General features: G+C 40.7%; 1 long non-coding RNA gene across 1 annotated transcript; it reads left to right on the top strand.

Moving 5' to 3' along the window:
• Window positions 1–2,044: 2,044 nt before the first annotated feature.
• On the top strand, window positions 2,045–3,337 carry LOC145116419 (uncharacterized). The gene is made up of 2 exons (XR_013712076.1): window positions 2,045–2,286; window positions 3,140–3,337. It is a non-coding gene; the product is annotated as an uncharacterized LOC145116419 (long non-coding RNA).
• Window positions 3,338–13,614: the final 10,277 nt, after the last annotated feature.

The raw sequence follows: 13,614 nt of genomic DNA, 5'->3' as shown, positions 1-13,614 counted from the left end.
AAGGTAATATATAAAGAATTTTATTCAATTATTGTCTTAACTCTGTTATCGCTATGACAGTCTCTTTTCGAGTTATTCTAACTATTAATTCTACAAGATTTGAAATTTTTGTTAAAATAATACTTGCATTTAATAATAATCAAATTCATGCTTGAAATATTATGTCTGATTCAAAGATACAAGCTAATCGTCATTATTATTGTAATCAATTAAAAGCTTTACAAGTTCTAATCCATAATCATGAGTTTAGAAGCAAAGATAGAAAACAGTTTTATAAAATAATGTATGATTTTTATCATCAAAAAATATCTGAAACTACTAGTTAGCAAATGGTAATCAATCAATGTATAATCAAAAGCCAGAAACTAAAGCAAATCTTATCAAGAGTCTATCTTCTCCAGATGCTAATCTTATTAGCAAAATTCGTGCCGCTGCAAACTCTTCCCCTGAAGATCTACAACAATTACTTCAAGAAATTCGCAATTCTCCAACTAATTCAGAACATTCTCCCACATCTTTCAAAAATAATTTTCAAGATGCTCAAGATCCTTTTGATGATCCATTTGCAGATTAATTAAGTTTTTAATTTTGGTGTTATACCTTCAATGTAAGGTATTCTTTTATATGTGTTTGTTATTCAAAGGGGGGTAGTACGTGTGTTATCAAATTGTTCAACTATTATCAATTATACACTGTGTGTGTTCAACTATTATCAATTATACACTGTGTGAGTACATCAATTATCAAAAATATTATCATGTCTTCTGCAGTGAGATGATGCTAAATTATTGCATGAAAACAAACAACTTTTATAAAGATGAAAGAAGATGCTCCATTATCGCCAAAGAAGATTTCCATTATCAAAAAATGACAAAATATGATGCCAATTTGTCAAAAGCTTTAAAGTTTTGTCTGCCACATCTACACTCTGACAAATGCAAGTTGATTCAATAATTCTCAAGATGATCCGGTAATCCTTCGGTTTCCCGTCTCAAGATGTTTCAAGACTCCAAGACTCCTATATATTGAAGGGACATGTTTTAATGAAGACCATATCTCAAAGTTCTCTAAAAATCTCTCTTATAAAACTTCTGTCAAATGTTTAGTTCATGTCTAAGAAAAGAGTTCTCCTATCTACTTCTAGATGTTCAAAATCTTTAGATTTTCAAATCATACTTGCTCCAGACGGATGCTCTGATTGTAATTTAAAAGAAGGTAATATATAAAGAATTTTATTCAATTATTGTCTTAACTCTGTTATCGCTATGACAGTCTCTTTTCGAGTTATTCTAACTATTAATTCTACAAGATTTGAAATTTTTGTTAAAATAATACTTGCATTTAATAATAATCAAATTCATGCTTGAAATATTATGTCTGATTCAAAGATACAAGCTAATCGTCATTATTATTGTAATCAATTAAAAGCTTTACAAGTTCTAATCCATAATCATGAGTTTAGAAGCAAAGATAGAAAACAGTTTTATAAAATAATGTATGATTTTTATCATCAAAAAATATCTGAAACTACTAGTTAGCAAATGGTATCAAAGCTACGTTTTAGACCAGAGATTAGTATGTATGATAACTCTGTTTGTTATTTGGTTAATTTTTGTTTGAAGAATTTTAAGAAAATTATGAGTTTTGTTAAGAATGATACAGAGACCAGACCAGTGATTGGTTGGATTAGCGTAAGACGTGCAAGTATGGTAAGTCACGGAGCCGGACCACAATCATCGTTGGGCCGATGCCCTCTCTGTTCATCCTAGATACGTTTTAGACCAGAGATTAGTATGTATGATAACTCTGTTTGTTATTTGGTTAATAAAAGAGATTTATTGAAAAAACTTTGTAGAAGAAAAGTTTTAGATATGAAAATCTACTCATATTTGATTAATTTTTAGTTTAAAGATTTTATAAGAAAACTTACTTGTTTTATCTAGTTATCAAATGGAATATATATATATATATATATATATATATATATATATATATATATATATATATATATATATATATATATATATATAATGGAAAATACAAATGGGAAATTAGGGCTTCTCCGCTTCAGCTTTCTTCCGTCAATATTCTTTCCGTCTTCACTCTTCAGTTCGCAAATCACAATACGAATGACGACTTTGAACTTTCTAGCTTCGAGTACTTCAGCTTCCTTCCCGTTTCCGTACTCCGACTGCGACTTCTCCGATTCTCCTACTCCCACCGGCGACCGACGACCTGCATTTGACGTTTCCCGTCACCGCCGCCGACGCCTTTTTGCATTTGACGGTAATGTACCACTTGGCTCACGATTTTTGTTTCTCACTGATTTCTCAAACATAAGTGTGAATCATTATCAGAACTCGATTTATATTAGGCAATTTGATTGCAATTAAGGTGTATTCAGTGAAAAGCATGGATGATTGATGAAGTATTGTGAACGGAAATTTTATTAAGCCAATGTGACCTGTAAAATAATCAACGACTGAAGGGTATGTTACTTCATTTTGGTACAGAGACCATAACTATTTTCATACCTTTACATGTTCTTTAATCTTTGGCTCCACACGTATGACACTGTGATGCGGGATTTGGGAACCCCAATGAAGGGTCTGTTACTTCATTTGGTATAGAGATTTCCTTCACAGATGCTTTCTCCTGTTACATACATAAATTATAAATTTTTAATTAGATTTGACTATTTGTACAAAAATGTGTTGAATCGAATGCCTGTAAGAACTCCAAATGACACTTGTTGTTCTACATACACTTCATTGTTCATCAAACTTGATTTCTTTTTGCTTATTGAACTTTGAAACAAACCCCTGTTTGATTAAGGATGTATTGCTTATTGAATAACATAAGTAAAATTCCTAACTTGCTGTCACAATGTTCATGCATCAATCGCCATAAAAAAACTACAAAATCCTATATAACTTTAGTGATGTTTTATGTTTGATCAATTCTTGATTTATCAAGGGCTTACATGTTTGTGTATATACATATGTTGGACTTGTATTTTTTAGCTAGATAAGTCATATACATGTATTTTTTAGCTAGATAAGTCATATACATTGTTTGATAAGTTATATACATGATTTCTCACCGATTTATTTTATTATTATTTTTGTTATTTATTTAGGGAGGATATTCAAATGTCAATGAATGAAGAGTTGAAGGAAATTAATGGATATTGAAGATGTAGTGAATTGGTCAACTTTTGGACATGTTGGTATTTTATATTTCTAATTTTGGATTTGTCGTATTTTGCATTTGTAATATTGGATTTGTCTTTGTAAGATTGTTGGAATTGTTGTTTTGTAATGTTGGATTTTTATTATTTTTTTGTTTCTAAAAGATTAGGTTTTAAGCTTTTAAAGTTATTAAAAATAGTCTTTTTAGTCTAAAAGAAAGCAATTTTTTAGAAAAAAAAAATCCAATTTTAAACCTATAAACCGGGGAAACCGGGGCGGGACCGGGGGCTGTGTAAACGGGGGATCCGGGGGCGGGACCGGGGGTGGGGGAAACAAGTGATTTCGGGAGCGGGGGCGGGGGCAGCTATTTCCGCTCTCGTTTGGTCCCGTTGACATCCCTAATTTTACCCTTTACCTAGCTTAGTCCAAGACTAAGGCCCAACCAAGTACCCTAGAAGCCCAATTCCAAAATGGTCACCCAAAGCCTAGATATGGCCCAATTTTCCAAATTGGGCCCAAGTCCCTTTGTGGGACTTCATCCAAGTGAACCCAAAATAAAACATCAGCCCAACTAAAACCTGATGGCCCAACAAGGCCTTAATCACCTAAGTCCAAACACGACCCAAAACTGAGAGCCCAAGAGTCCAAAGCCCATCTGCTGAGTACGCAGGACGTACTCAGCTCGTATGCTTAGCGTACTCGCTTTGGGGATTGTACGCGCAACGTATCAGCTTGTATGCCCAACGTACTTCCCAGCTTGGCCAACTTTGATCATTCAGCTCTTAATCGATTAAGACTTCAACCTAACACTCATATCTGACTTCCTTACGGTGGTTTATCACGTAAAGTTGGCAAGTTTACATGCATGTATGGCTTAATGAGGCTCTTAGAGCTCAAAAGAGCTTAACAAATGACTTAACACATGCATGAGTCCATAAATACCATAAAGATTGCATTTTATGCTTACGAGACCCTTAAAACGTCCAAATGTACAAGGTTTAGCTTCTAAAACGGCCTTAGCTCATCAAGATCAACCAAAAGGGACCAAAATGACCATAAACAAGCTAAAGAGTAGATCAATGCAAAGAGTAGACAAGATATGGACTTTATACCTCAAAAGTCACCAAATGATGGAGCTAAATCTGGATCTCTAAGCTCTCCTCCAAGGAATGAGTCTTCAAACTTCTTCTTCTACCACTTCAAGATGCACAAAACCCACCAAAGTTCAAAACAAAAGCACAAAAGCACCACACAAGGCAAATGGACGAATTAGGGTTTTCAAATGGTGGAGGCTGGTCTAAAATGTCCAGGAGGTGGGTTAATGAAGCGTAAATAGGAAAAAACCCTAAAAATTAGGGTTTACCCCTGGCAAGCATACGCCCAACATAACCCATGTACACCCAACGTACGTTGTCGATGCCCGCGTTTATATTTCAGCTAGTACGCCAAGCGTACTCTGTGGTACGCCCCGCGTACTAGCCACACAGATCAAAATTGCAATGCTTTAAATAAGGTGGGTTAAATATGAACATACCCAATTCAAGTGTTACAATTTTCTCCCACTTGAATCAAACTTCGTCCTCAAAGTTCGCTGCTCCAAACAATTCCGGACAGTGCTCCCTTATCTCATCTTCTGGCTCCCAAGTCCACTCCAAACCCTTGCGATGCTACCATTGCACCTTCACCAACCTAACAAACTTGGTCCTCAAGGTTTTCGTCTTCCGATCAAGAATCGTCACTGGTCTCTCAGTATAATTCAGGAGGTTGTCCACCTGAATATCCTCCAACGGTACCACTGCGGAATCATCCACTAAGCACTTCCACAGCTGAGAGACATGGAACGTGCTGTGAATCTGACTGAGGTCATTTGGAAGATCCAAACGATATGCAACCCGGCCCACCCGGGCCAAAACCCTAAAAGGACTGATATACCTGGGGCCTAACATGCCCCTCTTCCTGAATCGGTTGACACCTTTCCAAGGTGACACCTTCTGGAGAACCATATCCCCCACCTGAAATTCTAGATCTGATTGACATCTGTCGGCGTAACTTTTCTGCCGACTCTGAGCTATCTGAAGCCTACTCCGAACCTGCTGGATCAACTCAGTGGTCCTTAGTACCACCTCGGTACTCCCCATAACCTGCTGAACGACCTCGCCCCAACAAATCGGGGTCCTGCATTTCCTCCCATAGAGCATCTCAAAAGGAGGCCGATCAATGCTGACGTGGTAACTGTTGTTATACGAAAAATTCCAATGACGGAATATACGTATCCCAACTCCCACCAAAGTTCAAAGAATACGCCCGAAGCATATCCTCTAATGTCTTAATCGTCCGCTCGCTCTGACCATTGGTCTTTGCATGGAACGCTGTGCTGAAATGGAGACGAGTACCCAAGTCATCATGAAACTTCTTCCAAAACCTGGAAGTAAACCTGACATCCATGTATGAAACCACAGAAACCGGCACCTGCTGTGCCACAACCTCCCTGATGTACACCTCGGCCAAATTCTCCGCAGAAACACTCTCTTGAATCGGGATAAAATGCGCGCTCTTGGTCAATCGATCCACGATGACCCATATCGAATCCACTATGCGTTCAGTCTGGGGTAACTTCATGATGAAATCCATGGTAATATCCTCCCATTTCCATACGGGAATCTCCAACGGCTGCATCTTGCCGTGAGGCCTCTAATGGTCGGCCTTGACTTTCCTGCAAGTCAAGCACCGCTTCACATACCAAGTCACATCCCGCTTCATGCAGGGCCTCCAACAATCAAGAAGAAGATCCATATACATCTTCGTCACCTCGAGATGAATGGAGAACCCTGTAACACCCAAAATTTTAACACTATAAAATTGCTATGGTTTTAAAAACATTCGGGTCTTAAACCGCATTTAACAAAAACCGGTCCCAACAAAACATTCAGAAATTAAAGCATTGGGTGTTACCATTAAGCATCAATACAACCATAGCAAGAAAATACGAATTACATTAATAACATTAATAAGGAACTTGAAAAGTTCCACTCCATTCTCTATCACATGACCTCTAACTTTCATCTATCATATTTTCTTTTTAATTGCAACCTGGAATACATGGCATTAAAAAGAGATACGTAAGATAATAATGTCTCGTGAGCTACATGGGTTTGTGACCCAAAACATTTATCACATTTTAATAAACATATTTAGTTCATACAAAACATATATTTTCAGGCATTTTCAAGAAAACTCTTTTCATACATATCATAAATATCATTTCATCTGTTATCATTTCAGTTCAAAATATATCTTTCCTCATTCCATTATATATCAAAACATTTCATTAGTCATAACATAATTCAAGACATTTCTTTTCACATTTCATTCCTTATATCATTAAGGGCTAATTCGGTGTTAAACCGTTGCCATTTTTATACTTTGGGCCTAGCAATATCCTCAAGTTTATACCAAGGAGGAAAGAACAAATCAATCCACCAAGACATCATTTCCATTAGGAAATCTATCCAGTGAAGGGGAGGCGTCACCCCGATAGATTCCTCTATATCCCGTTACAGGCACATCATGGCTCGAGTAATATATTCTTTTCATTACTTTTCATATCTTTCCGTTCCTTTCATTACTTTCCATGCTTTACATAGTTCATACATTAGTTTCAAAATACTCATTTCAAAAGTAAAGCATCTACATTTTAACACATTTCAAACACGTTAACAAAATATTCATTCTTCCAAAACTTTCTTTCTTAAAAAAAAACATTCTAGCCATCAAGGTGTTCTTTCAAAACAATTATTTCCAACAACATTTAACACTTTCTTTTCAAAATATTTAATATAGCAAAGCATTGCATTTCATTATCATAAAATCATTTTTCCATGTACCCCAAAGTGGTAAAAATTCCAACACATACTCACCTCAACAACACGAAGGCTAGCTATTCCTCTTCTAGTTCATTTCCTTTAAGAAACACTCTCAAACACCACCCATATAACAAGTAAGTAAAGGTCAATTAAAATGACCAAAATACCCCTCAAATATCCCATTAAGAAATTTTATTTCTTTATCTCATTCCTTATCAGAAATTATAAATGTAGGCGAAAACCGCGTGTAAATCCGAGTCCGTATACAAAAGTTATGAGGAAAATACGGAAGTTCATATTTTTGTGTAGTTGGGCACTCTGCCGTGTGTGCGCGGGCCGCGTGCCTGACCACACGGCTTGCGTCCCTTAGCAGCCCTAACACCCCCAAAAACTCACTTTTTGAGTCTTAAACTTGCTTAGATGGTTTTGGTATTTTAGGTAACCATTTGGAACACCTATAAAGGTCTTTAAGACCCACTAGAGGATTTTTTATCATGTCAAAACATTCAACTTAATTCATTAAGTCCTCAATCAACATGTTAAGTTCAGAATGCTTACAAACACTCAAATGAAAAGGTTAAGAGGTGAAGTTGATCAAGAACACTATTTAATCAATATGACTTATTCCCAAATCATTTAATGCATCATTGGGTGTTGTTAAGTAGATAAAACCACCATTAATTTCATTGCAAGTACTTAAACTAACCATGGAATCCTCAATTCCATTCCATGTTTCCCAAATTACCCTTTGGGTCAAAACAATCACTAAAGCTAGAACCTTACTAGCATCCCTTGATGTTTGTGTTCCAATATCTTCTCTATAGATTCAATTCATATTCATGAATGTCATTCACTTCTTAGATGTCAATCTTTATGTAATAATCTATACATTTCCCAAAATACCCTTATGGCCAAATACTCCATAAATTCAACTAGATATCATTCAAGTATCCATGTTTTTGCATTCAAATCATGTTATTAGTATCAACTCATGCTTATGAGTATCATATACTCATCAAATGCTCACATACAGTAACATCCCAGAATTCAAGACCAAAAATTTCATTATTTAAATAAGTAATTATAAAAACCAATAGTCTGAAACATCAATAGTGTCAACACATTTCATAATCGAAAACCAATATTTCAAATAACCAAAACATGTCATAGAAAAGTAATATCAGATTACAACTCCCAAGGATCTCATAATGCGGAAATCATAGTGTGATGCGCTATGATCATGCTGGCTCCTTTCCTTTCGAAGAAGAAGTACCTGAAACCAAAGCTGAAAGCCGTAAGCACGAAACTTAGTGAGTTCCCCCATCATACCACATACCATAATAAACATACTGCCAAGCATATCTGGGTGCTGGCCTACCCCTTCGGTCTCTTCCAACCGGTAACCGCATAACATATATGGGTGCTGGCCTACCCCTTCGGTCTCTTTCAACCGATAACTGCCTAACATATCTGGGTGCTGGCCTACCCCTTCAGTCTCTTTCAACCGGATACGGGGACTATTTCATCCCTACCACTACCACATAGCATCCTAGCCTATAAACTCATAATCACATACTGCCTAGCATATCTGGGTGCTGGCCTACCCCTTCGGTTGTTCGATTGGCTACAGGGACTATTTCACCCCTACCACTACCACTATCACCTATCATCATAGCATACTAGCACATAAAGCATAACAGATAGTGGCATACCAGAAAATTATCACAAATACAATCATCTACATATAAACAATTACTAGTGGGCCGTCATTGGTTCCTTCGACCCACTTCTAACGGGAAGGTAACTTACCTCGAATGCTGTATGGTAGCTGAAAAATCTCCGGCTCTGAAATCAACCCAACATAGTCCCTACACATAAAAGATTTCCTTAATTCCCTTTCATACTCATAACCCCTTAAGGATCAACTTTGGTCAAAGTCAAAGTAAACATTCTAGTCAAAGTCAACATTCCAAGTTGACTCAACTCGCCGAGTTCCATAAATCATAAAACCCTGAAATCACGATCCAACTCATCGAGTTCTTTCATGAACTCGTCGAGTTCCTCCCTATTAACAGAATCGGGACTTCTCAAATCAACCCGTCGTGTCCATCCTTGAACTCGTCGAGTTCTTCCTTTTAACAGAATCGGGACACTTCGACCCAAATCGTCAAGTTCCTATATGAACTCATTGATTTCTTCCGTCTGTTAAGCTCTCTTCATGTATTAAGCCATCATTCTTCGAATCTAAGTCCCATATTCTAGATCTGAGTCGGAAACACATCTAGGAGGGTAAAGTTTCCAACTTTACCTAAGAAAACCCATCCTAGAAGAAATGAGCTCTAACCCTAGCTCAAAATGGCTTAGATCCAACTCCAAAAGCTACCAAAACTTCAAGATAGACCATGGGTCATAGCATTAGACTCTATGGACGATTTGGTCATGTAAAGTTTCTATCTTTACTTGCATGCATGGCCTACTTGGTTCAAAAGTCCAAAAAGATGGTCTAAAAGTTGCATGGGACTTCGATGGCCATAAAGTTTTCACCTTTATGCCATGAAGTCCCCTTAAGACCCTAGATCTGAAGGGTTTGCCCACATAGGACGTCCAAATCCCAAAAACCAACATACTTGGATCAAAATATGAAGAAAGCATCCTAAAACTAGATCTAAGCATGCTACAGACAAGGTAGGAGCTTTATACCTCAGATGAACCAGAAATAAAGCCCAACTTCTGGATCTACTCTCCTCCTACACGCCGTTGCTCCTTCTTCAAGTACCTTCTTCTTCAAAATCACAAAGAATGCACAAAAGTTGGCTCAGAACTCTCAAAAGTGAATTAGGGTTTCATGGCTAGGGTTTGGGACAATGGAGGCTGGAAATGAGGCCAACTTATGGGGGTTAAGGTGTTTAAATAGGGTGCAAAACCCTGGAAATTAGGGTTTCATTCTGCCAGCCTACTCATTGAGTTGAGGCTTCTCAACTCATCGAGTAGACTTCTTAACCCGCATCCCAATCCATCTCTACTCGACGAGTTTGGGGCCTCATACTTGTTAAGTTTCTATACAAAAAATGAATAAATTATGATTTTAAATACATGCCAGAAAGCAGGCGTTACAAATCTCCCCCACTTATCTCAGACTTCATCCTCGAAGTCTGCTACGACTGGAAATAGCTCGGGGTAGTGCTCCCTCATTTCGTCCTCCGGCTCCCACGTCCATTCTAAACCCTTGCGGTGCTTTTCCGCCGACTCTGAGCAGTCTGGAGCCTGCTCCGGACTTGCTGGATCTTATTTGCGGTCTTGAGTACCACTTCGGTACTCCCCATGACCCTTTGTCCAATCTCACCCCAACATATCAGGGTCCTGCACTTCCTCCCATAAAGCATCTCAAAGGGATGACGGTCGATGCTGGCGTGGTAGCTATTATTGTAGGAAAACTCTGCCAAGGGAAGGTAGGTATCCCAGATACCACCAAAGTCTAGAACGCACGCCCGCAACATATCCTCCAAGGCCTGGATGGTCCGCTCGCTTTGACCATCCGTCTGCTGGTGAAAAGCCGTGTTGAAGTGCAAACGAGTACCCAACACATCATGAAATTTCTTCCAGAATCTGGAAGTGAACCGTACATCTCGGTCAAAAATCACGGAAACTGGCACCCCATGTTGAGCTCTTACCTCCCTGATGTAGATGTCAACCAGTTTCTCGGCGGAAATGCTCTCCTGAATCGGAATGAAATGAGCACTATTGGTCAACCGATCCAAGATGACCCAAATCGAATCCACTCCCTACGCGGTCCTGGGAACCTTCGTGATGAAATCCATAGTAATATCCTCCCATTTCCACACAGGGACTTCCAACGGCTGCATCTTGTCATGAGGTCTCTGGTGTTCGGCCTTTACCTTTTTGCAGGTCAGGCACCTCTCGACGTACCAGGCTACATCCCGCTTCATGCAGGGCCACCAATAATCAGGACGAAGATCTCTATACATCTTCGTTGCCCCGAGATGGATGGAAAATCTGGATTTGTGCCCCTCCTCCATCAGGATTTGGCGCACACCGCCCACGTATGGATCCCACACCCTGCAAGGGAGTGTCAACAGCCTGCGGTTATCATAGTCGAAGGAGGAAATTAGACCGACGATATGCTCACTCTTCCGATGTTTCTCTTTCATAGCCTCCTGCTGGGCCTCCCAGATCCGCTCCAAAAGCAGAGTCACTACTGTCATCCTCAGGCAGATGTCTCTGATCGGGGCTGCGAATGCCTTGTGGCTAAGTGTATCGGCCACAACATTGGCCTTCCCCGGGTTGTAGAGGATCTCACATTCGTAATCCTTCACCACGTCCAACCACCGTCACTGTCTCATGTTCAGATTTGGCTGGTCCATCCGATAACTCAGGCTCTTGTGGTCCGTGTAAATGGTACAATGGACCCCATAGAGGTATTGTCGCCAAATCTTGAGGGCGAAAACAACCGCCCCTAACTCCAGGCCGTGCGTCAGGTATTTCTCCTCGTGAGGCTTCAACTGCCTCGAGGCGTAAGCGATGACATGCCCTCTGTACATCAACACTGCGCCCAAGCCCGAGATAGACACATCACAGTACACTACGAAATCCTCAACGCCCTCTGGCAGGACTAAGATCAGCGCCTCACACAACCTCTACCTCAAAGTCTCGAACGTTGGCTGCTGCTCAGGCCCCCAGCGAAAGACAACAACCTTCTTTGTCAGACGGTTCAGGGTACCACTATCTTGGAGAAATACTGAATGAATCTCCGATAATAGCCTGCTAAACCGAGGAAGCTCCGAATCTCAGATGGAGACCTCCGAACCTCCCATCTCATCACGGCCTCCACCTTGGCTGGGTCAACAAAAATACCATTCTGGTTGACAAGATGCCCCAAGAACTGCACCTCGCGCAACCAGAACTTGCACTTGGAGAACTTGGCGTACAAACTCTCCCTCCTTAGGGTATCCAACACCTCTCGCATGTGCCCCTCATGCTGCTCCTGTGTCTTGGAATAAACCAAGATATCATCAATAAAAACTTTCACAGACCGATCCAACATCGGTCTGCATACACGGTACATGCGGTCCATGAACGCGGCAGGAGCATTGGTGAGCCCGAAAGGCATCACCACAAAATCATAGTGGCCATAACGAGTCCGAAACGCTGTCTTCTGTACATCCTCGTCTATGACTCTCATCTGATGGTAGCCTGATCGCAAATCAATCTTGGAAAACCAAGAGGCTCCCTGAAGCTGGTCAAAGAGATCGTCAATCCTCGGGAGTGGGTAACGGTTCTTCACCGTTACCTTATTCATCTCCCGGTAGTCTATACACATCTGGTGAGACCCATCCTTCTTCTTCACAAATAGAATCGGGGCTCCCAATATGAACTGCTCGGCCTGATAAATCCCTTATCTAACAGCTCCTGCAGTTGTGTAGACAACTCTTGCATCTCGGGAGGAGTCAACCGATATGGTGCCTTGGCTCTCGGAGCCGCACCCGGAACTAGGTTAATCCTGAACTCCACCTGTCTCTCAGGAGGTAACCCAGGAAAATTCTCCGGGAACACATCCGGGTACTCCCACACAACTGGCACATTGCTCACTGTCGTCTTACCCTCCTCCCGGGTATCCATAACGTAGGCGACATAACTTGCGCACCCCTGCTGTAGATAACGTCTGGCTCTTACTGCTGAACACATGATCGGTCCACGCTGGGGTCTCTCACCCTGAATCACTAGCTCTCCCCCGCTTGGGTTCCTCACCCGAACCAACTGCTGCTCACATTCGATCACCGCCCCATTAGGGCTCAACCAATCCATGCCTATGATGACCTTGTTCCCACGCAAAGGAATGGGAACAAAATCCACGAGGTAACGCTCATCATACATCCTCAGGACACAATCCCTATAAACCTCTGATGCCCGAACAGATCGGTCGTTTGCAATTTCGACATCTAAAGGACAATCCAACGTGCCTGAAGACTCAGCAAACCTCTTGCTGAGTGCAAGAGATACGAATGATCGGGTAGCCCCCGAGTCAAATAATACATGTACTGGGATTCCATTCACATGGAACGATCCTAAACAAAACACATAAAATATAAATATCAAAACTGACATATGATAAAAGATAGGGAGAAGAAACATACCTGTCACCACATCCGGTGTGGCACGTGCCTCCTCGGCGGTCAGCTGGAAGGCTCAGCTCCTCACCACTGGAGCATCTGAATTTCCCTGTCAGCCATCTGTGATCCACAGGGTCGCTGGAGCTGGCGCCGCCACTGGCGCTCCTGATACCAATCTTGGGCATTTGTACTTTTTATGGCCCTTCTGATTGCAATGGAAGCAAATCAGGTCTGATGTCTGAATGGTGGGGGTAGGGGCAGTACAATCCCTGCCAAAGGGCTGAAGCTTGCCGCACTTATAGCAACCCGATCCCCCCACTCTGCAAGCTCCATCATGCACCTTGCCGCATTTCCCACAGCGGCTCCGGCCCTGCTGTCCCTTCGACCTCGAGTCAAATCCCTTGGGATTTTTCCCAGAAACCCCAGTCGTCT

Source organism: Lactuca virosa, chromosome 5 (genome assembly GCF_052849685.1).
Source record: "Lactuca virosa cultivar CGN04683 chromosome 5, Lactuca_virosa_CGN04683_v6, whole genome shotgun sequence".
NCBI lineage: Eukaryota > Viridiplantae > Streptophyta > Magnoliopsida > Asterales > Asteraceae > Lactuca > Lactuca virosa.
The sequence above is the reverse complement of the archived record's forward strand: the minus strand, read 5'-3'. Positions and strand labels throughout refer to the sequence as shown.